We start from the raw sequence: 26,245 nt of genomic DNA on the forward strand, positions 1-26,245 counted from the left end.
CATCCCCTCACAGAAGGGTCATGAGTCATGGATGAGCCAGTCAGGCTGCAGTATAGCACAGACAAAACACACAATATTCCTCTAGTTCTTTAATGCTCCCCCCCCCCCACACTACTATCATGACCCAGTTCTATCTTACAAATCTGGCTAGAACAAAGCATGTACAGATATGAGCTTTCAACACACAGAACAGAATCCAGGACAAATGAACCCCTCAGGACCAATAATGAGAGTAGAGATTCCATGAGGATATGGAGAAGGTGGGGAGAGAAGGGTGGGGAAGGGTGAGCAAATCGTAATGATCAACATACACTCCACCCCACCCCACCCCATCCAGAGGGGCGAACAACAGAAATGTGGGTGAAGGGAGACAGTGAATGGTATAAAGTATGAATATAAAATAATTTCTAAATTATCAAGGATTCACGAGGGTGGGTGGGTGGGGGAGGGAGACGCAAAAAAGAGGAGCTGATACCAAGGGCTCAAGTATAAAGAAAATGTTTTAGAAATGATGACGGAAACATGTACAAATGTGCTTGTTTCAATTGACGTATGGCTTGTGATAAGAGATGTAAGAGCCCCCCAAAATGGTTCATTAAAATTAAGGGGAAAACAAAAGAATTACATTTGAGACAACCCATATGGGTCAGTTCTATCCAGAAGGGTACTTTGATTCAGAATCAACTTGATGGCATTGAGGTTGCATTATTGTCTGTTTTATTCAGATTTTCACATTGGATTTTTAAAAAAGTTTTTGCCCAGTTGATCTGAGGAGTCCTTTGAGTTCTCAAAAAAAGTTTCTGCCTAGTAGCATCAGCACTGCCTTGGACTTGTTAGACACACAGTCTGCAAAGCCCCCTCACCCCCCCTAGGTTCTACTTCGACTCTGCATTTTCACAGAATCCCCAGGTGATTCCATGCATATTAAAGTTTGAGAGTCACTCCTCTAGATAAATGCCTCCTAGAAATAGGAATGGGTTAGTGTCAATCCCAGAACTGTTATTCGCTTATTTTTAATAATTACTTTATGGATATGACACTTATTTCAGTGCTACAGCTTTCTGAATAAACAGCCTTGTGAATACAGCTTTATGAATAAACATGAAAAGTTCCTTGATTTCTCAACAAATACTATTTTTTTCCAGAGAAATGTTTTGAAGTTTAGATGGTTAATCGACATAGCAAGCAGTAAGAATTGGTGAGACAAACAATATTCCTTGTAGTTAAAAGTTTCAAATCAGTGAGGCGTTTATTATCCCAAATACTTTTCAACAAGTTTTAAAAGACTTGAGTGTGGTTCTGCTCTTGTTTTCTGATTTTTAAAATCATTCCAAATAGGCACGCCACAAGGTTTGCTTGGTCGCTTCTTATTTCTAGTTTTGAGTAGAAAACTGGCACTGCTATGAGGATTGCAAATGGCATGTGCACCACGTTTCTGAAGGGGTCTGACATCACAACCGGCTTTTTCCTTCTTCTTCGCATCAACAGCCACGTCCACCAAGGTTGATAGCACCACAGGTTCAAAGCACATGCCCTTTAACCTCCATTGTTTCTACCCTACATTATGTCCGCCCATCAGGACCAGACCGTCACTGAACCAGGTGGTCCATTCATCCGCATCAATAGAAGTTGTTTGAAAAATATTGGACACATTCTCATTTCTTCTCCTCGCAAAGGAAGAAAATATACCACATCCCTCCACTGAGCCGAGCTTGCTTTTCAGGCGCCTGGAAAAATTATAACGTTGCTTCTGATATTCTTGCAGGGCATCCCCCAAAGTCTCATTATCTAAACATGCTTTTACCTGCATCGTGGAAGGCTGCGGGGTGAAAATTACAGTGCAAGGATGCAGTAGAAGCAGCATTTCAAGAAAACATAAAAAAGGATGGATTGGGGGGAGGGGTAAACTGGGTTTTTTTAATGAGTGTATGGAATGAGTGTATGATCACGGGAAGCAAAAACTCTGCCTTTGGAGAAAAGGATTACGATCCGAATTCTCCCTTGCACGTCTGGCTAGACCAGAGGATGGACACTGGTGCAGATAGGAACTGGAAACAAAGGGAATCCAGGGCGGATCATCCCTTCAGGACCAGTGGTGAGAGTGGCGATACCAGGAGGGTAGAGGGAAGGTGGGGTAGAAAGGGGAAACCAATTACAATGGTCTACATGTGACCCCCTTCCTGGGGGATGGACAACAGAAAATTGGGTGAATGGAGACATCGGACAGGGGAATATATATGGCAAAATAATAATTTATAAATTATCAAGGGCTCAAGAGGAGGGGAGAGTGGGGAGGGAGGGGTAAAATGAGGACCTGATGCCAGGGGCTTAAGTGGAGAGCAAATAATTTGAGAATGATGAGGGTAATTAATTTACAAATGTGATTTACACAATTGATGTATGTGTGGATTATGATAAGAGATGTATGAGCCCCTAATAAAATGATAAAAAAAGAAGTTCAAGAGAAAAAAAAAAGAAAACTTTATGGTTGGGGTAACCACAACATGAGGAACTGTATGAAAGGGTCGTGGCATGAGGAAGGTTAAGAACCACTGCTATAGGGTAATAGTGTTTTGATGTACATCACAATTGATGCACATCTATTATTATGAACCATTGTGTGTCCCTTGAATTATTGCTATAGGCTTTATAAATGTATTAATATATTAGGCTTTATAGTGTCGGATTATAATAACTATGAGTTGTATGTAAATGGGAGGTTGCAAACCAAGGACTGCCTGATGATGTTTTTAAGGCTCTTATTGACATTCCTAAATTTATAGTCAGCCAAGAATAAGGAGAATGGACCATGCTCCACATCCTGGTCATACTTTGTGTAGATTTTTTGTTTTTCTTTTCCTATAAATTGTAAGCATTTTAAATGTATCTCCTTTTATTTTTGTATTCCTGTAGTCTTGGTGTAGTTGAGACTTTTTCATGTTTATCGATGACATATAGTTCCCTCTTGTGTTTTGTCCATTTGTATTCTTGGCCTCATTTTCTATTATTGTGTTCTCATTTTTCTTAGTGATTAAAGCTGCTCTTTCAACATGAAAACTTAAAAAAAGAAGGGTAAAGAAAAAATAAAAATGGGAAAGCTTTAATTCCTATTGCATTTGTTTCTTATATGTGAAAAGGAATAGTTTTCTTATACAAAATAAAGTAAATAGCAGCAAAAAGGGAATCAGGCTCAAGATGAGTGAGGGGATTAGAAGGTCCACAGATGCAAAATATTAGTCTCTTGATCTAGATCAATTACGGTCCAGGATAGTAATACAAGGTGAATGGCAAATGGAAAACCACGGTGGGTGCTCCTGAAGATCAGGAAAAGTACAGTTCAGGTTTTAAAAAGGAAGAATGAGCTCTCCAACTGTTACTTTGGATGTAGCTAGGAAATGGAACAGAGAAAATGTAATTTCTCCAGTTAATGAAGAAGTTTGACAGACTAGACTTCAGTTGACACAGCTGCTTTGCAAAGATAAACCCCATCATAGCCATTACATATTGTCAGATAACGGGAAGAAAGCAAATATGTACAGACCAGTTTCAAAGCTTTTTAAAAAATTAAATATGTACTTATTCTATAGTGTGCTATAATCACATTTGCCTTCCGATCCAGGATTATTTGCTAAGAAGAGCAAAGACCGTGCTTATGCAATTCACATATTTGTTTTCACATTTCCATGTGCTAGCCTTGTATATATGTCTCATCGGAAACATTTGTGAAACCATTTGTTGTAGAAATGAAAATCGCTACTCCCCAAAGTAAGCCCTATCTGTCCCAATAAAACTGAGACAATAGGGGGAGAGGGAGATGAAGACTTTCAAACCCAAACAGAAACAAGCCCAAAGCCAACAGTCAATTTTGACGTGTAGGGCTCTATAGGACAGAGTTGAACTTCCCCCTGGAGTTTCTGAGACTGTAGACCTTTATGGAATCAGACAGATTCCGTTTTTTCCTGTGGAAAGACTGGTGGGTTTGAACTGCTGAGCTTTCAGTTGTTAGCTGAGCATTTAATCACTGCCGTGCAATGGCTCCTCAACTTAGCAGACAATAGAGAACAAACTATAAATGATTCAGAAACACCTAAAAAACCTTTAATCTCACCCAGAAAAGGACTGCAAGTCAAATTGAAAAGGAGACACTGTCTTTGACTTGCTTAGCCAAGATCAAAAGACTTGGTGACTCATTGAGTTGCCCAAAAGATGGAGAAAGAAAACTCATTCCTATTGCTGATGGGAATTGTATAGGAAGAACAATTGGGCTGTATTCCCTAATATACAAATGACTGACCTCAGGCCCAGTCATTTAATATTCAGGACTGATTCCTGTGGATATGCTTGCAGTGTATGGAATGGCATTGCTCTAGTGTAGCAATCACAGAGATTAATCACACACCACCAGGTCATTAATTTGCATGAGAGTTACATGCAATATACTACTCCCTTGAGGAGCCCTGGTGTCATACACCTTATGCTTTGCATTGCTAATCCTAAAGTCAGCAGTTTGAAACCACCACCCAGGAGAAAAGAGATGGCTATTTACTCTCATAAAGAGTCCGAGCCTTGAAAACCCACAGGGGCAGTTCTACTCTGTCCTATAGGGTGGCTATGAGTTGGGAACAACTCGATGGCAGTAAGTCCTTCCTCAAAGTAAATAATATGCAAGTTTCTTAGAAATGTAAAAGCTCTTTAATAATGAACATGGAAAATAATTGCCAGCATACATCACGAAGTAGAAAAAGGTTACTGCAGAAACAGTGTGTAGAGATGTTGTTTTTAAAAGATAAAGAGGATAAAGAACAAAAGGAACAGACACACAAAGTTGTCATCCAGTTACTTCTGACTTCTGGCTGACCACATGCACTTCAGAGTGGAACTGTGGTCCATAAGCTTGTCAATGGCTGTGACCTTTTGGAAGTAGATCCCCAGGTCTTTCTCCTAAGGCACTTCTGAGTAGATTCAAACAACCAATCTTTCTGGTGAGTAACCCAGCACTTAATCATTTGTTGTAGCTATGAATGTGTGTGCATGTGCACGCACACACACACACACATCTCTCCTTGGAAAGCCTGTCTAGGAGAAGTAGGAGGACAGCCTTAAAAAAGAAAAGAAAAAAGAATAGCCTTAGGTGATTTAGAACAGAGAGCCTGGGTCCCTGAAAGGTAACTGTTTTATGATTTGGGATTTTGCATCATAAGAAAGTATCCTGTAGCTCATAAATGAAAAAAATGATTTACACTTCCTAAGAATTCTATCTACTTGGATCCTAGACTCTTCAAATCCATCATCTGTGAGGTTGCCAGTTTTTAATAGTTGTACTTCCTTCAAGACAATGGCGAAGTTCTCCTAGACTATTGGTTTGTCAAAATATGGTGGCTTGTGTCCTGCCAGGAGCTCTACCAGTAGGATCGCCCTTGGTGGATAGGTTTCAGCAGATCTTCCTGACTAATGCAGATTAGGAAAAAAGGCCTGGTGACCTAATTCTAAAAAGTAGTCTATGAAAACCCTCTGGGCCACAAAAGAATATTTCTGAAATAGTGCTGAAAGAAGAGCTCTTTAGATTAAACCCAACCAAGAAATGAAACCCAATGCCATTGAGTCACCTCGGACTCATAGCAAACCTCTAGAACAGCAGTTCTCTATCTGTGGGTTGCGGCCCCATTGGGGTTCAAACAACCCTTTCGCATGGGTCACCTAAGACGATTGGAAAACATATTTCTGAGGGTCTTAGAAACCAAGACACCGCTTCTCTATCTGTCTCCAGGCAGGTCCACCCTCATGCAGACACGCCCACATAGGAGTACCCAGCGTGAAGACCGTTACCCATGCTACATCATGCTTCAAGACAAAATTTCATTGATTTGTCATTAGAAATAAATAGTTCATAGTATATAATTACATATTGTTTTTGTTATTACTCACTATGCTTTAATTATGTTCAATTTGTAACAATGAAAATACATCCTGCATATCAGATATTTACATTACAATTCATAACATTAGCAAAATTACAGTCATGAAGTAGCAATAAAAATAATTTTATGGTTGGGCCTCACCACAACATGAGGAACTGTATTAAAGGGTCGCAGCATTAGGAAGGCTGAGAACCACTGCCCTAGAACTGATTCAAAATGCTCTCTAAGACTTCCAAGGTTGCTTTTTTTTTTCTTTTTACAAGAACAGATAGCTTTATCCTTCTTACTCATGGTTGGTGGGTTAGAACTGCTGACCTTGCCAAATATATACACCCCAAAGAGCCACCTGGGTCCATTGTTACACAATGGCTTTAACAATGGACTTGACCACAGCATGCTGAACATGGCAGTTTCATTCTGTTTTCCCTGGGGTCACTATGGGTTCGAACTAAGTCTAATAACAACAAAACCCCAAATCAAATCCACTGCCATCAAGCCAATTGTGACATAGAGTGACCCTATAGTAGGGTTTTGGAGAGTATAAATCTTTATTGGAGCAGGCAGCCTCATCTTTGTCCTGCTAAGCAATCAATCGCCACCCTTCTGATTAACAGCCTAACTTCAAGCCCACAGAATTCTCCACCAGACCTCCTTTAATGACAGTAAGTTCCTTCAAATGCCATAAAGACCTCCCACAAACTTGCCTAGATTGCTCCATATTTGAGCTTGCATTGTTTCTGCACTGCTTGTACTTAGTGCATCTTGGTATATGTATTTATACATTAATTGAACTCTAAGAACCTTGAGAATGAAAGTTACCTTACCAGATGATGCCAATGTAGATAATCAATAAGTGTTGTGTTAGCTGGAGAGTAATTTAATTAGTTTACCGTCAATGTCTTTCTTTGCTTAGAAAAGTTAAGTGGGAATGTATGCAAATGAGGTTCTTGTGGATTGCAGAAATATATTTGATAAAGTTTCCCAGTGTCTGTTTTGGACAAAATATAACAACATGAACTGGTTAGGAAATAAAACAACTAGTAACGGATTGAATGTTTGCAGCCAGAGGGAAATGATGTTCCCATCGAGGTCAAACAAATGGAGGTTTGCAGTGATGACTTGCGGCGTCCCTTCCTAGGAGTCAGTCACTTGGAGGTTTTAGTTTTGGGTTCTGCCTAGACAAAGCTATAGAAGGCAGATACCAGAAATTGGCAAATAACAAAGGCACAGGGCTCAAAGCGCCCCACCCTCTCTAGCTTTACCATCAACTTGAATGTAGGGTCAACACATGTATTACGACTTCTGACAAGTCCTTTGGGGTTAGAACACCACACATGAAAGTCACAGCCATTGAGTTGATTCTGACTCATAGCAAACAGATTGTTGTCTTTTTCCAGGAGGAATTGAGTGAGGAGTAAGCCAACAGGGGCTCAGAAGAATCAGAACAGAGGTAGGATAGCAAGCAAGTAGGGGGAGATTGGGTTCACTGAAAAGGTAGTACCTGGCAATCATTAGCAGCAACCCATCCAGAGACCAAGTACAAGGCAGCCAAGCTACTTGCTGATACTGCCTCCCAGTGGAAGTGGGTTTCCTGTGTCTTCTCTGCCTTGGCCAGACCCAGCAGTGGAAATAGTAGCGTCTTAACCTAAGCTGTGGACCCCTGGTGGTAGAATGCTTATGCATTGGGCTGCAATACTCATGGTTGGCAGTTTGAGACCACCAGCTGGTCCTCTGGAAAAACACAAGGCTTTATACTCTCTTATACAGCTATCATTTCACAAACCCACAGGAGGTCACTATGACTCAGCATTGACTTGATCCAAGGCAGTGATTTTTTTTTGTTTTGTTTCGTAACCTAAGGTTCAGGGATCTCAGTTCAGGAGACTGAGTAGGGCCAAGGCGCATAGCCCTGCATCTAATTCCTCAAAAGGTAACTAAATATAGAAATACAGGATCAATAAAATATTGCCTTGAAATAGCACATTGGACACAGAATTTGGAATTTTAGATAATAATACTAATGAGTTTAGAAAGGGAGAGCTTGGGTGGTCAAAAATGGTTTGACTCATTTGTCTGCTAAGTGAAAAGTTAGAGAAACTTTTGGAGAAAAGTCAGTAAACATTGAGAGGCTCAGTTCTGCTGACACATATGAAATCACCAGAAGTCAGAATTGGCATGAGAGCAGCTGTTAATTGGAAGTGAGTCAATTGTCTGATAAAAGCATTATAGGTTTGAAGAACAGTGCGGTGCTGAAAGACATGGCTTCTGCGATATAAACTTGGCTGTTTGGGCAGCGTAACAATGTCCATCCAGGGACTTAGTTGCTCTTCTCCCCTTTTACGAAATACCAATCTCTCCTAGGCTGCTAGTCTTTGGCCTAGAATATATTCCTGGAGATTTGAGGATAAGTCCAAAACATATTCCAACTAAATCACAAAAATTTTACTTGCACCAAAACATCTCAAAAGGTGAAGCATTTTGTTTTTCAAAATAGCTTCCATCCTTCTGATGCTGGTGTTACCACGATTCTAAATGCATTGACACAGGGACTGCAACAATGGACGCAGCCAGAGGAACACTTGGGAGAGTGAGGCAGGCCCGGAAAGTCTTTGGTTCTGTTGTACACAGGGTTGCTACGAAATCAGAACTCACTGGATGGCACCTAACGACAGCAGCAGCAACCCCGGCAACAACAAACCTATCCTGAAAAAGTCTGCTCGCTTCCTCGAGCATCCTCAAGGGAGGCAAATCACGTTTCTTTTCCGTGTTCTTACGTTTGGGGGAAACAGCAAAGATGATGAAGGGGGCAAGCTCAGGGCTGTTGTGGTAGATAGAGTCACCGTTCTCAGGAAATTACTGTAGGACAGCCCTTGCTATCCTTGATGGATGAGAAGCTGAATTTTTCATGATAGAAAACGTTCCTCGACACAGCCTTCCTAGAATTTTGCTCACCAGTGCAGTGTTCAGTTCACTTACAATTTCTTTTTTTAATTTAAATTTTATTTTATTGGGGGCTCTTACAGCTCTTATCACAATCCATACATATATCCACGTGGTCAAACACATCTGTACGTATGTTGTCATCATCTTTTTCAATACATTTTCTTTCTACTTGAGCCCCTACTTATAAATTCTTAATAGCTCATCTGTGTCACTCAAGAAAAATATTTTAATATTGCTTCTTTGAGATTGCAAAAAAAAAATGAGCATAGCTTGTTGAACCTTGAAGCCTTGAAATGAGCTGGCCCAGCAGTTCATCTCAGAAGCTACTCTTTCTAGTTTTGGGGTTTGTTTTTTTTTGAAGGTAGCCTAATAAAACGAATACAAGCATATTAATGAGAGAACTTATACACCGTCACCCACGAGTCACAGAAAGGTAGCTAAGCCTGGTTGGTTTAGTATACACCTGTGCAGGTTTGAACTAGAAACCTGGGAGCAATGCTTTTACAAAAATCATTTTATTGGGGCACATACAACTCTTATCCATACAGACATCAATTGTGTAAAGCACACTTATACATTCGTTGCCCTCATCATTCTCAAAATTTGCCTTCTGCTTGGGTTCCTGGAATCAGCTCCTCACTTTCCTTTTTCCCTCCCTTGCCCTCCCCACTCCCTCCTCCATCATGAGCCCTTAATAATTTATAAATTATTGTTTTACCTTATCTTTCACTGCCCGGTGTCTCCCTTCACCCACTTTTCTATTGCCGACCCCCAGAGAGGAGGTTATATGTAGATCCCCATGATTGGTTCCCCCTTTCTAGCCCCCTTCCCTCCCGGTATTGCCACTCTCACCATTGGTCCTGAGGGGTTCATCTGTTCTAGATTCCCTGTGTTTCCAGATCCCACTGTGCAAACTCTGTGCATCCTCTGGTCTAATCAGATTTGCAAGGTAGAATTGGGATCATGATAGTTGGGGGGAGGAAGTGTTTAAGAACTAGAGGAGGGTTGTGAGTTTCATTATTGGGAGCAATGCTTTTTGACTTACTCTCTTACATGGAAACATGCCGAAACATGCATAGCTAGTCTTCCGGGAATCTCTTTCTAGGTTCTCAGCTCCTAAGGTGATTTGTCTTTGTTCCTAGGCTAGACACATCATTCCAATGATCTTTTCCACTTTCTGTTTAACAACAATCCTTTTCCAGTTTGACAAAATAAAGGCCACTTCCTCTGACCCTTCAGAATGGCATATTGTCATGAAGAGTCTAAAGCAAAAATCACTTCATAATACTGGTGCCTGAAAACCTTTGTTTAATCAAAGCACCCTCAACGACTCATCCACTTGTCTCATGAATAGCTTCTTTTCCAATACAAATCACTGGGTTTGTTTAATAATTATATTTCAAACACTGCATGTGTTTACATTATTTGCTATTTTCCACATGTTTGTTATTAATAACCGCAGGTATGGCTCAATCTATAGAATTTAAAAAATACTTAAAGCATTAGAGTCATGGGGAATATTTTAATGGAATTTAAATCTAAATTACTATATTTATGATGAAGTATGATAGAGTCTTCAATAAAAATTTTACAGCATTATATATTACATTAAGATACAATTTTGGAGGAAAATGGAATGGAAATGATTTAAAGAAGAAAAAGGAATTGAATCAAGCTTCTGTCTATTCTTGTTCAATTATTATATGTGTTTTTTTTTACTTCAATATAGAATGGTAGCTGTCATATTGCTATGGTCCTTGGATTCCACTGGATACATTTAAATGAGTATTGCAACACTTTTTCAGTGTCAATCTTTACAATATTCCAGGGGTGAGATGAGGGGTAATAGAGGTCAACTTCAAAATGTACAAGAAGATACTTAGCTTTCCAGAAATATATTATATTTTTATAAGCAGAATAGATTGGGGACCCATGCAATAGAGTTCTATCCCTTGACTCGGCAGGGAAGAATGGAAAGCATGCTTCCCAGTTCCCTCCCCCAAGCCCCCGCAGCATTGAGAGGAACTTGGACTCATAGCAAGTGTATAGGGCAGAGTAAACTTCTCTCAACTGTGTCCAAGGCTGTGAATCTTTAAGGAAGCAGACTTCTTCATTGTTCTAAGAACCTTTGGAGCAGCTTTGAGGTTTGAATCACTGACCTTTCAGTTAGCAACCCAATGCTTATTCCACTGCACCGCTTGGTTCCTTTCCCCATTAACAAGGGAGACCCCAAAGCCACAGGAGTTTCCCCTTGTCTCACAAGTTGGTCATTCCATTTGAATTCTCTTTTCCAGAAATTTTCAATGGAAGGAACTCTTCCCAAGATTTTTCATTTTCTCCATAACAAGGCAAGTCGGGTGAGTGAGCAAGCAAAACCTCCTGACCAGTAGGCCTACTCTGTAGAAGGGTGGTCTGATAAGGACTTGCTGCTCTATGTAGGAAATGGTCTATTTTGCAGGCCTCATTTTCCTTATACAACAATTCGTCCTTCAATTGAAAGGGTCTTATTCCCCATAATTTTTCCATTGCCTTAGGAAAGGTGTCCCCATCTTAGTTTTGCCTTAATCCAATAGAGTCCCAGGGAAATAGATTCCATTTTTCAATTTTGCTTTGAATGAAGAGAAGAGACAGATTAGGAAAAGTTGAGCTCAGCAATTTTATAAAGTGCGCATTCGTCAGAGTTGGGATTCAACTTGGGTATTTGGTTTCTCTCCTCGATATCATTCTATGGCAACTCAGCAATTGGTTTTGGATTTGAGAAGAGGAGAGGGAAAGGAGAGCCCCAAATCAATGATTTCCAGCGTTTTCAGGGGAAAATAATCAGATGTTAAATTCCATTTAAATATGAAATAATCCATAAGCTTCCCTAACCTCTAAAATGTATCAAAAATAGAAGGATACACTTAGCCCAAACTCTCCTGTATTTAGGAGTGTATCAGCATTCCTTAAATCCCTGACTATTTCCAAGTGAAAAAATGTATTGTGCCTTTTGTCCAATATTTTGAATTTTCAATTTTCCAGGGCATGCTCCATGGCAATACATTTATGTCCAAGAGGAAACAAACACTGACATATCACCCATAGAAAGATAATTAGATATAGGAGATTGATGCTTTTTTCCAAGTTTCTCATATCCCCATTGCTATCTATTTTTTAAAGATATAACAAAAATATGGCCTTGCAAATTTGACATTTTCCAGGTGTACTATTTAGTGACATCAATGACATTAATCTTATTGTGTGATTCCTTCTCATCTTTGGTAACTCCTAATGAACTTTGGTCTTTATACATTTGCCTAACCAAAAAAAAAAATTAAAGTTCATGTATGTGGAACCATACAAAGTGTGTCCTTCTGTGACTGACTTATTGCAAGTAGAACAATGATTTCATGGTTATGCCATATTGTAGCACACATCAGGACAGGTATCCTTAGAAACAGGATGGCAAGACTTCCAGTCAACTTTGGACATGTTGTCAAGAGAGACCAGTCCCTGGAGAAGGACATCATGCTTGGCAAAGTAGAGGGGCAGTAAAAAAGAGGAAGACCCTCCACAAGATGGATTGACACACACACACCAAAAAAGATGGATTGACCCTGTGGTTACAAGAATGAGCTCCAACATAAGAAAAATTGTAAGGACAGAACAGGACAGGGTAGTGTTTTGTGGCATTGCACATAAAGTCGAAGGTACCTAACATCAACACCAGGACTATATTAGTCTTTCTGGTCAAGTGTTATTCAGTTGCCTGGATATATCACATTTTGCTTGTAAACTCATCATAGATTATCTCTATCTTTAGGCTATAATAGGAGCCCTGGTGGCATTAGGTGTTAGGTCAGCAGTTCAACTCCAATAGTCACTACAGGGGAGAAGGGTGAGGTGTTTCTCTTCTATTAAAGATTTCCAACTTCCAAATCTCTCTGGAGCAGTTCTACTCCATCCAGTCGGGTCAATATCAGTTGGAATTAGTTTGATAGCAATATTTTCTGTTTTGTTTGGTGGCTCTAGTGACTATTGCTGCCCCGTCAATTTCCCACTGCCATCCTCATTAAAACAAACCCATAAACAACAACAAACTAAATCAGATATCACACCCAGTTTAACCTGTGTGACAGCTCTTCTATTTAAGGCACTGCTTATTTGAACATTAAATATCCCATTGCAAACAGTGTAACAGATGACATTAACGCCAGAAAAGCTAATTTTGTGACAACCCCACATTGCTACAAACACACCCAGTTCTCTCTGTTGGGTAGTCAGTTTCTTGAAATTTCAGTTACTGCAGTCACACTCTTTGGTTGTTCTTAATGTGGATTTGTCATTATTGGCATTTATGTTACTTCCATGTTAGTTCCAATTATGTTACTTCCATGGGAAGGAACCAGGGGCCCTGGTGGCACAGTGTGTTACGAGGTGGGCTGCTAACTAACATCAAGTTCAGCAGTTTGAAACCATCAGCTGCTCCATGGAAGAAAGATGAAGCTTTCTACTCCCATACAGAATCACAGTTTCAGAAACCCACTGGGGTAATTTTACCCTGTCCTTCAGGGTAGCTCTGAACCAGAATCAACCAGATGGCAGTGAGTGAGTGTTAGGAAGGGAAAGCCCGCTGAATCAAATGTCCTATTTATTTATAGACCGCAGAAGGGGAATCTTTCTTGTGGGTATGAAAAACAACTCTTCCCAGTCCTAAATATGAAATCATTTCAGCAATAAATCTTAACTTAAAACTATGTTCTCTTCCCCATTCTCCAGTCATTTTAAGTAGAAAAGAAATGTTTACAAAGCCACTTAGTGTCACATAAGTAGTGTACCACTAGTTCATTATTGAAAATATTCACTAACGGTTACCAAAATCTTACGGCCTTTTATAGAAATCTAACTGGTCCCTGGATCTTAGCATTCAATGATTATTTCTAGAATCTGGAAAGCACCATTCATTCTGTCTGAATTGAGAATGTATTTGACAATCAGAATTCAGAGTCACACCTTCTAGGGTGCTGACGGACGGGAAAAGGTTGTGATTATGCCTGATTTCTACCCTCTACATCACAATCTCATTGATTATGTTTCTCAGCTTGCTAAGGGTTCTGTGAGGTGATTTTCAAGATGAATATTGCTATTTGCAGGATTTCCTGAATAGGAATATTTCTGGAGTAAATTGCACAAACCAAGCGATGTGCAGTCAATTTTCACTCCAGCATAAACAATGTATTAGCAGAGAGGCCTGAAGGCTTTTTTTATTTGGGTTTCATTACACAGCTAGCTGCATTTCATCAATAAGCATGAAGTGCCAAGCAGGCAAAACTGAGGCGCACAGAGGGTATTACATATTTTTCGAACAGGTATTCAGCAGCTGACTAGGGATGACAAATGATCCAGGAGGTAAGGCCGGAGGCCCTTTGTTTCAGAGGTAGCCATGGTCACTACTGTTAGACCCCAAACAGTAACATAAAATAAAATGAATTCTTCTTTGAAATTGAGAAATTAACCATGGGCTCTGGCTAGTTGCACAACTACTTTCTTTGTAGTGAGTCACTCCTATGTGTGTGTGTATGTGTGTGTGTTTGACATTGCTTATTTTGCATGAATTTAGTTTGCAATTATGTATTTTATTTATTTGTTGCTGTCTAGCTTCAAATTTCTGCAGGGAACTTCTCTCACTATGTGAAATGGCAGGGGGGTAGGAGCATGGTCTCAATACCACTCACAAGCCTTCATTCTGCTCTTCTGTAGGTTGAGTACAGTTGTCCTAAGTCAGAAGTCATTCAATGGCTCCTAACGACAACATTGAGTGGTACCAAGACCATTAGCCCATCTTATTGTAACTATGACAAAAATGCAATCTCTTTCAGCAGGGATCAAGACAATCTGGAAAAGGGAGATCATGTAACATAGAGCACAAGAACGCATGGCCTCTCACTGAATCATGTAGCAGCCAGGGAACAGGAATGAAAGCTAGACCAAGGAGGATAAGGACCCAGGTCCTTTGCAAATGATTCACTTAGGTCAACTTAGCCTGAGAATTGTGGGGAGAGGGAAACAGACTAATTTTCTTTTTAGCCTTGGAAACAGCCATAAAAACATGTTTATGGAGTTGATTCCAACTCACAGTGACCACGCAGGAGAAGGAGAACTGTCTCCATTGGGTTTTCAAGGCCATAAGTTGTATGGCTGCAAACTGCCACATCTTTCGCCCTTGGAGTAGCTGGTGGGGTTGAACCAATTAGCAGCCAAGCACTTTAACTACTCCACCACCGAGGCTCCTTGCTGCCAGAGAAATCCGAAGCCAAACCCCTGGAGTAGAGTAGATTCTGACTCATTGCCACCCTAGAGAAATGATTTCAATTGTTGCATAGGATCCCCCAAGCTGTAAATCTTCATACAAGCTGACTCTAGCATCTGTCTCCTACAGAGTGGCTGGTAGAGTTCAACCACTGACCTTGCAGTTAGCAGCTGAGTTTTTTAAACCCTGCGCCAGCCAGGAATCCTGGATGTAACCATAAGCAGTAGAAATTAAGAGAGTGTGGGGATCCATTATAGGAGTATTTTAGAAATCTATACTCCAACATTGATCAACTTCAGATACACAGAGAGGTTTGGAGTCGAGAAGAGTGTTGCCCCACAGAATAGCAATTGCTTCTCCGGTAGGGAATTTAGACTGGGATGCAGGAGGCAAATATGACTCTTAGAATCCACACACATCTCTGAGAATGGCGACTTGTAGTTTGGGTTAAGGAACGTTATAAACACAGCTTAGGGGAACTTGCTCTTCAAACTTTGGGGACGCTATAGGGCCATTGGAAAAGTAGGACCCAGTGCTGCTTGTCGATAATCGGGAATGATTTGGGGCATAGAGACTGAGGCTAAGGTCACTTTGGTTGAGTCAACACCATCCATGTGTGCCAAGAGAGGTTGTTATCTTTCCTATAAATGCAGCCCATGTAGGATAATAGCGAGCACTGTCTCGGTTTAATTATAGTAAGGAGGAGGCACATTTTAGCCTGTGTGTATACTTAGAATGGGAAAAATGTTGCCTTTAGTAGGAAGTTCTTCTTTTCAACATAACTGCACACATTTTTAAGTGGTTGTATGTTGGGCTACAAACCAAAAGTTGAGTAATTCAAAATGGCTAGCTGGTCCACAGGAGAAGAGGGGACTTTCTACTCCCTGAACAGTTACAGTCGCAGAAATTCACAGCACCAGTTCTACCCTGATCTATAGATTCACTGAGAGTCAGCATCGACTCGATGGCAGTGAGAGCCAAGATAACTGAGAATCTGGCTGAAGCCATTGTCTTCTGAACCAGGAAACTGCACTTCATTGTTAAGATTGTTTACTGAAAATCAGTATTGATGATGTCGCATATGCCCCAAACCACAGGAGCTAAACACATACCTCTGAAGATGTCTTATGCAATGTTTTCATCTGCCTTCAAGTCATTACTAGACTTTCAGAAATCTCCTGCATAATAGGATTGGAATACTATGCTCCATAAGGTTTGCATTGACTAATTATTTTTCCCTTTGTGGTGGTGGTGGTGGTTGGTATAAGAATAAATTTACTTTGGTGGTGGGTGTGAGAATAAATTAACAGACCATTCTTCCTTGTCTGTTGTAACCTTGAAACCTGGAATCTCTGCTGAAACCTACTGAACCTCATAGCAACATGCAAGTCTCCACTGGCAGATGGATGGTGGTTGTACTGGAGGGGCATTCGCTGGGAATCCAACCTAGGACTCCTTCAAGGAACATAAGGATTCAATCACTGAACTGCCAATGCCCTCCCACTTTTTACTCAAAACACAAACTCACTGCCATAGAGTTAATTCGGGCTCTTAGCGACTCAGTAGGACAGGGCAGAACAGCCTCTGTAGGTTTCTGAGATGCTAACTCTTTCCAGGAGTAGAAGGCCTAATCTTTCTCTTGTGGAGCCACCGGTGATTTCAAACTGCTGACCTGGCAGTTAGCAGCCCAAACTATAGCCCAGTCTACCTCCAGTACTCCTCCCTTTTTACTAGATAGGTACAAAGGCTGAAAGGATCCCTAAGCAGATGACTTGTATTTATTTATTTTTTATTAATTTATTTTTTAATTCCCTTGTAGTTATTTACTTTCCACTCACGCATTCTTATCCCTCAGGATCATGCAAACTAAAAGGACTAGGGCATCAGAACCTCTGCCTAGGTATAAAAATGTCCACTGTACCATAACTGCGCCATCATTTCTTACAGCCGAGTAGACTCAGGGTTAGGCTTAGTTGTCAGTGGGAACTCATGACCATGCCACTGGTTGATCAGCCCAGATTTTGCACTGGATAAGCATGCCACTAGAACCAATAGATCTTTCTTGGAAGACACATAGCTAGAATGCTCTTTCGAAGCCATGATTGTGAGACTACATCTCATTCACTTTGTAAATGTTCCTGGGAAGGGCCATTCACAGTAGCAGGACAACATGCTTGGAAAAGTAGAGAGGGCAGTGAAATAGAGGAAGCCCATAATGGAGTTGAGTTGCCATAGTGACTGTAGCAATGAGCTCAATCATAGCAGTGACCATGAGGATAGTGCTGGACAGGGCAGTGTTTCCTTCCACAGTCCAGGAGGCCCCTAGGAGTCAGTCAACTAGACAGCAGCCAGCAACATGTGATACCTAGCTCCGAAGCAGGAATAGTAAAGAAGTGGAGTTCATTTTGCAAAATAATTGATACTCCGTTGCAGCTGTAGCAAACCTCTCTCTCTCACACTCCTTATAGTTGCTCAAGACAATTTCTCCCAAATTTTCACTTTCATTTCTATTGTAGATAAGCAGACTTCCTGTGATTCCTTCCCATTCTAACAAATGTCAGCTAAGTGGAGATACAGTCCTAGGTATTTATACTCACTCCTGGAGAAGAAATAAATGTAACAAGTGGCATCAATGAATTAAAATTTTATTCAGAGTTATAATTTATCTTACTTACTCCAAATTGCCCATTACATTAATTGCCCACTACTGGTTATGAGCTCTATGGGCACAGGGATTATAAGCTGAGCTGCAGGAGAACGATGAGGCATTCTGTTCTCCTTAAGAGCTATAGTCTTGGAAACCCACAGGTTCTTCCCCGTCCTGTAGTGTTGCTATGAGTCACCATCGACTCAGTGACACTGAGTTAGTGAGTGTCTGTGAGTTTATCCTACGGTGGTGGCTTGCATCTTGTGCTGATGTCTCTGGTATTTTCCATGCTTAAAGGGTCACCCATGCTGGATAACTTTTATAATCTAAGATACATCAGGAAGTAAGACCTGGAGATTGACTTACCGAATTTAGGCAATCGGAAGGGAGGCAGCGATCAGTGTAAGATATGGAATTTAATAATAATTTATAATTTATCAAGGGGTCATGAAGAAGGGAGGGGGTAAAAAGAGGAGCTGATACCAAGGGCTCAAAGAGAATGTAAAGGTTTAGAAAACAATGATGGCAACATGTGTACAAGTATGCATAATACAATTGATGTATGTATTGTGACAAGAGCTGTAAGAGCCTCCAATAAGATGATCTTTAAAATAATTAGACAAAGAAAACCTTAAAGTTTACAATACAGAATATTGTGATTGTAGTGCTGGAAGAGGATATTCTTAGGTTGGATAAAACAAACAAACCCAAACAAACCCATCGCCATTGAATCAATTCTGACTCAGAGCAATCCTATAAGGCAGAGTAGAATATCCCTGTAGGGTATTCAAGCTTGTAATTATTTAAGGAAGGAGATTGTCATATCTTTCTCGCAAGGGGATTTCAAGCACCAACCTTTCAGTAAGAGCTGAGCACTTAACCACTGCATAACTAGGGCTGGCACGCAAAATACACACTGGATGCCACTTAAGACTTGCAATGGGCTTGAGCACAGCAAGGACTGGGAAGATGGCATCAAACTGGGTGATTTTGCATTGTGGGGTATTTAGGGGCCCTCAGTGTCCAGTTTGAAGGCAATTAAAGCATATCAATTGATACACTGAACTTTCAAATGAATTGGTTTAGTTGGTTGACTCCTTAATATCTTAGGCCCCGAGGAAATACAAAACTGAGACAATCTTTGGGATGAGCTTTTAAGAATGGAGAAAAATGGAAGAACCTGTGTACACAGAGATACTAAATGGTAGAGATGGTACTGCCCAGTTAGAAAGCTGGTCCAGAGCACTAACCTTACTGTAGGGTGGTCCTCACCCTTCTAAATACCTTGTTTCACTTGGTGTTAATTCATTCAAATGTACTTGCAAGTTAACTCCCATATAATGGGCTCTGGAGTTGAGGTGGATTTGGGAGTGGGATCAAGGAAAAGTTACCAATATGCTCTCAAAGACCAGTGCGATGAGTGCTCTTGGGCCTATGAAATATAAGTGGCCATTTAACATGAAAAAGCCTAGAAAAGATGGATACAAAGGCTTATAAGAAATCCTGAGATATTGTATCTGTATTTGGAGAATGGAAGGAAATTTAGAAGAGGCCTCTTCAAAACCTTCTTCCATGCCCCAAATGCGAACATACTTAAAGTATTATTCACTTAACCACGTAATTTGATGTAGGTAGAAAACAAGCCAAGGTTGTTGCTAAGTGAGGGGAAGTCAGAATGTTGACAGAGTTAAAAGGACGGAAAGGTAAACGCGACCCAGTCCAAAAAGGGCATTCTAATGTCTATTGAAAAAACGAGGAGCTGATGCCAGAGGTTTAAGTAGAGGGCAAATGTTTTGAGAATGATGATAATGAATGTACAAATGTGCTTGACACAATTGATGTATATATGGATTGTGATAAGAGTTGTATGAGCCCCCAATAAAGTGATTAAAATAAACAATTGAGACATTATTTTGGAGGCATCTAATCTCCAACGGGGAGGGGGCACTTCAAATTTACATAAGGAGTATGCAAATATATATTAAGTGCAATTAGAGTAAGAATGAAAACAATGAATCTGAGTGACAAATCTAAAAACAGCGTTCCCGGGATAAGAGCTTAATGGAAACCGTAGTGGCAGGAAAAGGCTGAAGACCAACAGGAAAACCATGATGAGAATGAATCATAATAAGGACAATGCAGGAGTACCTTCACTCACTGCTGTCAACTCACAGTGACCCTGTAAGACAGTAGAACCGCCCTTTGGGTTCTGAGATTGAATTTTAAAAGGAGCAGATAGCCTCATTTTTTTTAATGCAAAGCAACTGTGGGTTTGAACCATTGCTCTTGTGGTAAGTAGCTCAGTTCACAGTGGATTGCACCACCAGAATTAGGAATACCTTTAGGCTGGTGATGCTGCCATTATTTTAGAAAGTGCTGTTGAAAGAAACAAGTTGGTACCTTAATGTCAAATGGTCCTGTTTGATTTGGTTGACTGTAAATTTTCAACTGATGTCGAATAGGAGACAGCCACAGAAGCAGATGATTTAACTCTTCTTCAAACGGCCCAAGGTCTTTTAAGTGAACCTCAATTTCTTTTTGCTTCTCCGGCAAATCTCTAGAAACCTGAAAGAAAATTTAAAAATAAATAAATAAATATTCACATGGTAAAAGTATCTCATGGTGTAATCTAAAATGGGAAAAGAGGTATTCTCAAGTTATCCCTTACGCATGCGTACAAAATGGCATTGAATGTACCAATTTCAGTATTTTAACTTCATGATATTCATTATGCACAGTTTTACATGATTATGTCAGGCATGTATTCAAAACAACTCATTGATTTCCACTCTCTAAGAACTTGAAGTGTTTCAGATCCTCATGCCTTTTTGGAAATTTCAATCACAGAACACATCCACACAAATGCTCAGCCAATGGATTCTAGGAAAGGAATGCCTGCTGCATCTTTCTACTCACTTACTAAAAATAATGGTGTGCTCTGCGCTCTATGTCAGACACTCTGCTTTGAGGCTATAAAAATGAATAAGCCAAGTTATTCCGCATTACTACCAGATATACAACAGATCTAACTCTCGAATGATTGATACTTATATTTAATGACCACCATAAAATGCAAACCTAGCCAAACTATAATTTTTGGTTCTGTTAGCAGCCACTTTCTTCCGATATGCTTGCTGTTGGCCCTGGGTCACTTGCTATGCATAGGAACTAATTCAGTGGCACCTAACAACAGCATAAAGGCAATGAATGGGAAGCACAGCTGCAGTGGTAGAATTCTGACCTTCCCTGCAAAAGGAAGCCTTTTGCATTACACACGCCACCTAACATGCGGTCTCCACAAGCTGAAGGCCCATTCAATGTCATGACCACTAACAACAGCATGAAGTCAGATAAATATGGTATTAAATAAGATATATTCATCTTCTATGAGTTCAAATCCTATAACCGCATGTGTGGTACTACACTATGGGAAATATGTGTACTAATATCCCAGAGGCAGTATCACAAATGAAATTTTATATATATATGTAATTTATATAATATATAATCTAACAGTACACTCAATATGTTTTCTCAATATAAAAGGACATAACTAGACTTGTAGGGTATTTCATTGGGTCCTATGCTACTCAAAAGTACATGTGAAATCATTTTTCAGCTCAACTAACAACAACTAAGAGCCTATATATTCTGAAGCTATTAGAGATAATAGCGATCCTATTTCCCTAAAATTGGTAAAATTGGGCTATGAGCTCTTCTTTGTGTGATTGAGAACTTGTCTCCTTTTCATTTAGGCTCTAGATGTAAGCACAGAAAACTGCACAGCATTGAAGTAAGCTTTTTGGTTTCCTTTATATCTGTCCTATTCATTCTTCCCTGGTTACAGTGATCCCTGGCAGAATGCAACACAAATGGTGAGAAGATTTGACTAATAGGAAGAGTAATTAAATGATAGCTTATAAAGAGATTTGGTCAGCACAATAGTTTTCAGCTTAGTGATAAAGTCTATATTAGGTATAGATAGCCCCATAGACCTTACACTGCTTACCATTGTAGAGTTACTGCCTGACACACTTTGAGAGGCCCTGCAAATAAAGTGATCACATTTTATTTTAATGTGATATTTACTTCAAGTTCTCCCACAGAACTATGATTAATGAATGAACCACGTTCCTACACATTGTAAACTTTCAATAAATATCAAATACAAACCCATTTTCAATGTCCGGATCAATGCCTGTTCTAATCAATCATTCCCATACACATGTTAAATTTCTCCTCTAGGGAAACAGCTTTAGTTTAATTAACAAATAATAATACTAAATTAGGCTTTAGAAAAACCAGGCACTCTGATGTGCCAGTGAAGACCAAAATAAAGTCAAGGAACAAATGATAAACTTGGCAAAGATAATTGCAATTCATTCTCCAATGAGGGCCTAGTTTTCTGAAGACATATAAAGAGCGCTGGGCAAATTAATTAAAAAGAGAAAGGGCCAATTCTTAAAAAAGAGAAAGGGCCACAAAATAGAACTGGACTAAAGATGAAGACATTGTTGTTAGGTGTCATTGAGTTGGTTCTGACTCTTAGCGACACTGCCAGCCCTGCACCATGGTCACAATCATTCTCATTCTTATAAGACATAGGAAAGGAAGCTCAGCTGTGGTCATAATGAATGAAATGACAATGAGTACTTCATCAATCACAGTGACAACAATATCACTGCCAAAACCTAACCTGCTGTCAAAGCCGTGGAAAACATGGACTCTCCTACATGATTGATCGGCTGTATATATTGGTGCACCCATTTGGAAGCGCATATGTGACTCAGAACATGTAGAGGTTTTACTTGTAGAATTATCCACGGGCACATGAAATGACACATCTAGAAGAAGGCTGTTTATTATTTATGATGACAAACTCTTACAAAAGCAACCTAACTAGCCATTAAGAGAGGATGGGTTGAATATACCTTATGGTTCCTAAATATATTAAGTTAAAAAAAATCACCTCTAAGAGTACACCTATAGTATTTTGACATTTTTGTAGAAGAAGAAAGAGCACAAAGGGTTTGTTTATTTCTGGAAGTAAATAAACGCTTGGTGAGAGTTGGAGCATATGGTGCATAAGAAACAACAACAAAACAAAACAAAAATCAAACCAGTCTATTTTGACTCTGACAAACTCATATTGTAGAGTAGAACAATCTACCGTGTGATTTTTGGAAACAGACTGCACAGACAGTGAGTCATTTAATGTGGCTCTTCTAGTCAAAGTCACTAATTCTCACCAAGCTATGAAGGTCGAAGAAGATATAGTTATGGTTCACCTCTGAGTAACTCCGATCAGGGTTCCCTGGAGTGTCATCTACTGAGTATAAAATGAACCCTCTGAGAAGCATAGGAAGGAACCTCATGATCCGCAAGACACAGGAGTGGTGCGCATCTTCTGGATCCAAGATCTGAGAGCCATGAGCCTTCTGGATGCCGAAGATAGATAAAGCATGAGAAGAGCCACAGCAGAACTGCGAGCCAGAGCGTGGAACACAGTGATGTAGTTCCCAACGCACGGAACAAGTAAAATGGAGTGTTTTGGTGCAAGAGTCCAATGAGCCCTGGTGGCGTAGTGGCTATGAGTTGAGCTTCAATCTGCATGGTGAGCAGTTCAAAGTCACCAGCAGCTCCATGGGAGAAAGACAGTAAACAGTTGCAGTCTGGGAGACCCACAGGAGGTCTCTATGAGTCAGTAAAGACTCTAGGGGAGAGAGTGCAGATGGGAGTGAGGGCTGGTTTACACAGCTGGGTGTCTCTGGGCACTTAATTCAGGGAGCTGGGTTTTTCCTAACTCAGGTGCTTAAACTGAATGTCTTCAGGTTGAGGCTTATAGCAGAGTGGTATGCCCTCTAGGCATTTATTTACGAGCATGAAGGAACTTTATAACATGTCCTGATAAACAACTCAACCCTGAGCTTATCTCAATGGCATTGCAATTTAACTGACTTCATAAGACCTTGAATCATGGATTTTGTCTGTGGGTTCTGGATAGTCATCGCAAAGGATATTAGAATCCACAGAGGTAAAATAGAGAATATTAATTAAGATAGCCAACAGATGGCCAGGACTTCCTTTCAAAGTACCTCTGCGTAGGTTTTATGACCAGCCTTCCAGTTTAGAATACAGTGCTTAGTTTATGCCACGTAAAGACTCGTTGATTGCAGATAAGGTGAAACATTGTCATTATATGTTTAATTTTTGAAATAAAGGTATTACCATTACAACATAAAAGGACGAGTGAATGTTTGAAAGGAAAAGTACTAGCTTTCTTCTTACTACAAAATACTGGTGAAAAGTTCATTTTGTATATTTTAAACCCTTATTAATAGGAAAGAACAGATCTAAAGTAACTGATAAGACAATTCATGATGTGTTACAATGAGAATTTTATAGAGTTGATGTTAGGGCAGGAATTGAAATTTTCTAGCATATGTTTTCTGTACCTCATCTTGTCTTTTTTTAAAATCATCCCTGATTGATATCTTGTTCCATAGTTTGTAGGAGAGAGGAGTGTAAATTTTACATCAGTTTCTACCTTTTTAACAATAACTTACACTTATATTTACTATTTCACATGGATATAAAATAGAAAAACATGACTAATAAAATGTATCATTTTCCGTAATCATCTTTTTAAGTATTATAAAGCCATATGCTTGATACAGTATGTTTCCTGTGGTGAAAGAAAACAATTAAGAGCAACCAGTTCCCTCGTGTGTTAATTTAGTATATTACCAAATCTTGACCTAATTTCACACAAGATTAGCTTCCTTAGTCTTTCAATTTCTGAAATGCAGATGTTTTAACATTAGCAGAACCCGAGGTGCCTGTTTTAGAAATAAACAGATGTTGGAGTCTGACTTCATACCTTACATACAAAAATTAGAGTGAAATAAAGCGACGTGTAAAACATTAATAATTACAAAACTGGAATGAAATATTGGGGTGCTGGTAGCACAAAGGGATATGAAAACTTACACAATACATTTTGTGTGGTTCATTTATAAATGAAGCCCAATAAGCAAAAGTGAGAGCAAATGACACTTGGGAGCATTGATACCATCTATCAGTTGAAAGAGTAATACCCTTACTATATATATCATGCATAAGGACAAAAACAGGAGTTTTACCAAAAAAATTAACCAATTAAGAAAGTTCACTAGGCAGTAGTTCATTTTTGTTGTTGTTGTTTTTTAGAGTAATCATTGAGATGCCACTTAAGCAGCACTTGAATACCATTCTTTGGTCATTATACTTGTATTGTCTCTGAAAAGTATTTGTCAGAGTTCTGGAAAATAAACACTCAAAATATGTGTTATTACTTTCTTGTATTCCAGATGCTATTTTAATTCTACATATGAAATGAACAACAATACTTCAATTCAGAAAATTACAAACAGTCAAACTCACTGCCATCAAATTGTTTCTGACTCAGAGGCACTATCCCTGTGGGTTCTGAGACTGTAAGTCCTTATGGGAATAGAAAGCCTCATCTTTTTCCTATGGAGGTTTGAACTGCTGTGAGAAATTAAAGAAAATGTAGAAAACAGAGAAATGTACCTTGTTCATGCATTGAAAAGGTCACTATTGTAAAGGGACTAATTCCCCTTGAATAATTGCTAAATTCCATGCAATTGCAATAAGAATCACAGCAGCTATTACTTAATGAAAACTAACACGCTAATTCTAAAATTTATACGAAAATATAAAGAGCCAAGAATACACAAGGCAATCTTAAGAACAAAGATGAACCCATATGCCACCAGATATCAGTATTATAATTGTCTGTGTAGCATTGATGCAAGGACAAATAGGCTACAAACAGCCACCTAATTTATGACAATGGCACTACTGTAGTTAAGAGGAGAGAGCACGTCTTTTTCGGTAAATGGTGCGAGGTTCATTGCATATTCATAGAGGGGGGAAAAAGACTGTTAAATCCTACTTCCCACCATACACATCCACCCACACATTAATTCCATGTTGCAGAAGATAAAACACTAATGTTTCCAAAAGAACATAGAAAACATCGTAATGAGTTTCAGGGATGTGATTACTTGTTAAACAAAATATAACAAAGCACTAACCATAAAGCAAAAGTTTGACACATTGAACTTCATTAGAATTAATCAATTCTTGTCTGGGTGGGGTTTAATTAGCAGTACATATTGACAACACTGGCTTACACTTTCATTTTCCAGCACTGAAGCACTGAACTTCAAGCAAGCCATTTTATATGCAGAAAATGTTTTAAATGTGCCTGGCTTAATAAAAGACTGGGAGTGATAAAAAAAAAAAGAATTAATCAATTCTGTTCATCAAATGAGAGTTGAAAAGAGAGAAAGAGAAAGAAAGCTAAGGGGGGTAGTAGGTTTAGAATGGAAGAAAATATTTGCAGTGCATATATTTGACAAAGAACTAGAGTTTGATGAGCTA

General features: G+C 39.5%; 1 long non-coding RNA gene across 1 annotated transcript in view; it reads right to left on the reverse strand.

Moving 5' to 3' along the window:
* The window catches only part of LOC142433069 (uncharacterized), a 61,654-nt gene extending 41,298 nt beyond the window's left edge, over nucleotides 1-20,356 (reverse strand). The window contains exon 1 of the long non-coding RNA XR_012781081.1: nucleotides 20,198-20,356. This is a non-coding gene — a long non-coding RNA (uncharacterized LOC142433069). The remainder of the gene's footprint in view (nucleotides 1-20,197) is intronic.
* Nucleotides 20,357-26,245: the final 5,889 nt, after the last annotated feature.

This window comes from Tenrec ecaudatus, chromosome X, assembly GCF_050624435.1.
Source record: "Tenrec ecaudatus isolate mTenEca1 chromosome X, mTenEca1.hap1, whole genome shotgun sequence".
NCBI classification, from domain to species: domain Eukaryota; kingdom Metazoa; phylum Chordata; class Mammalia; order Afrosoricida; family Tenrecidae; genus Tenrec; species Tenrec ecaudatus.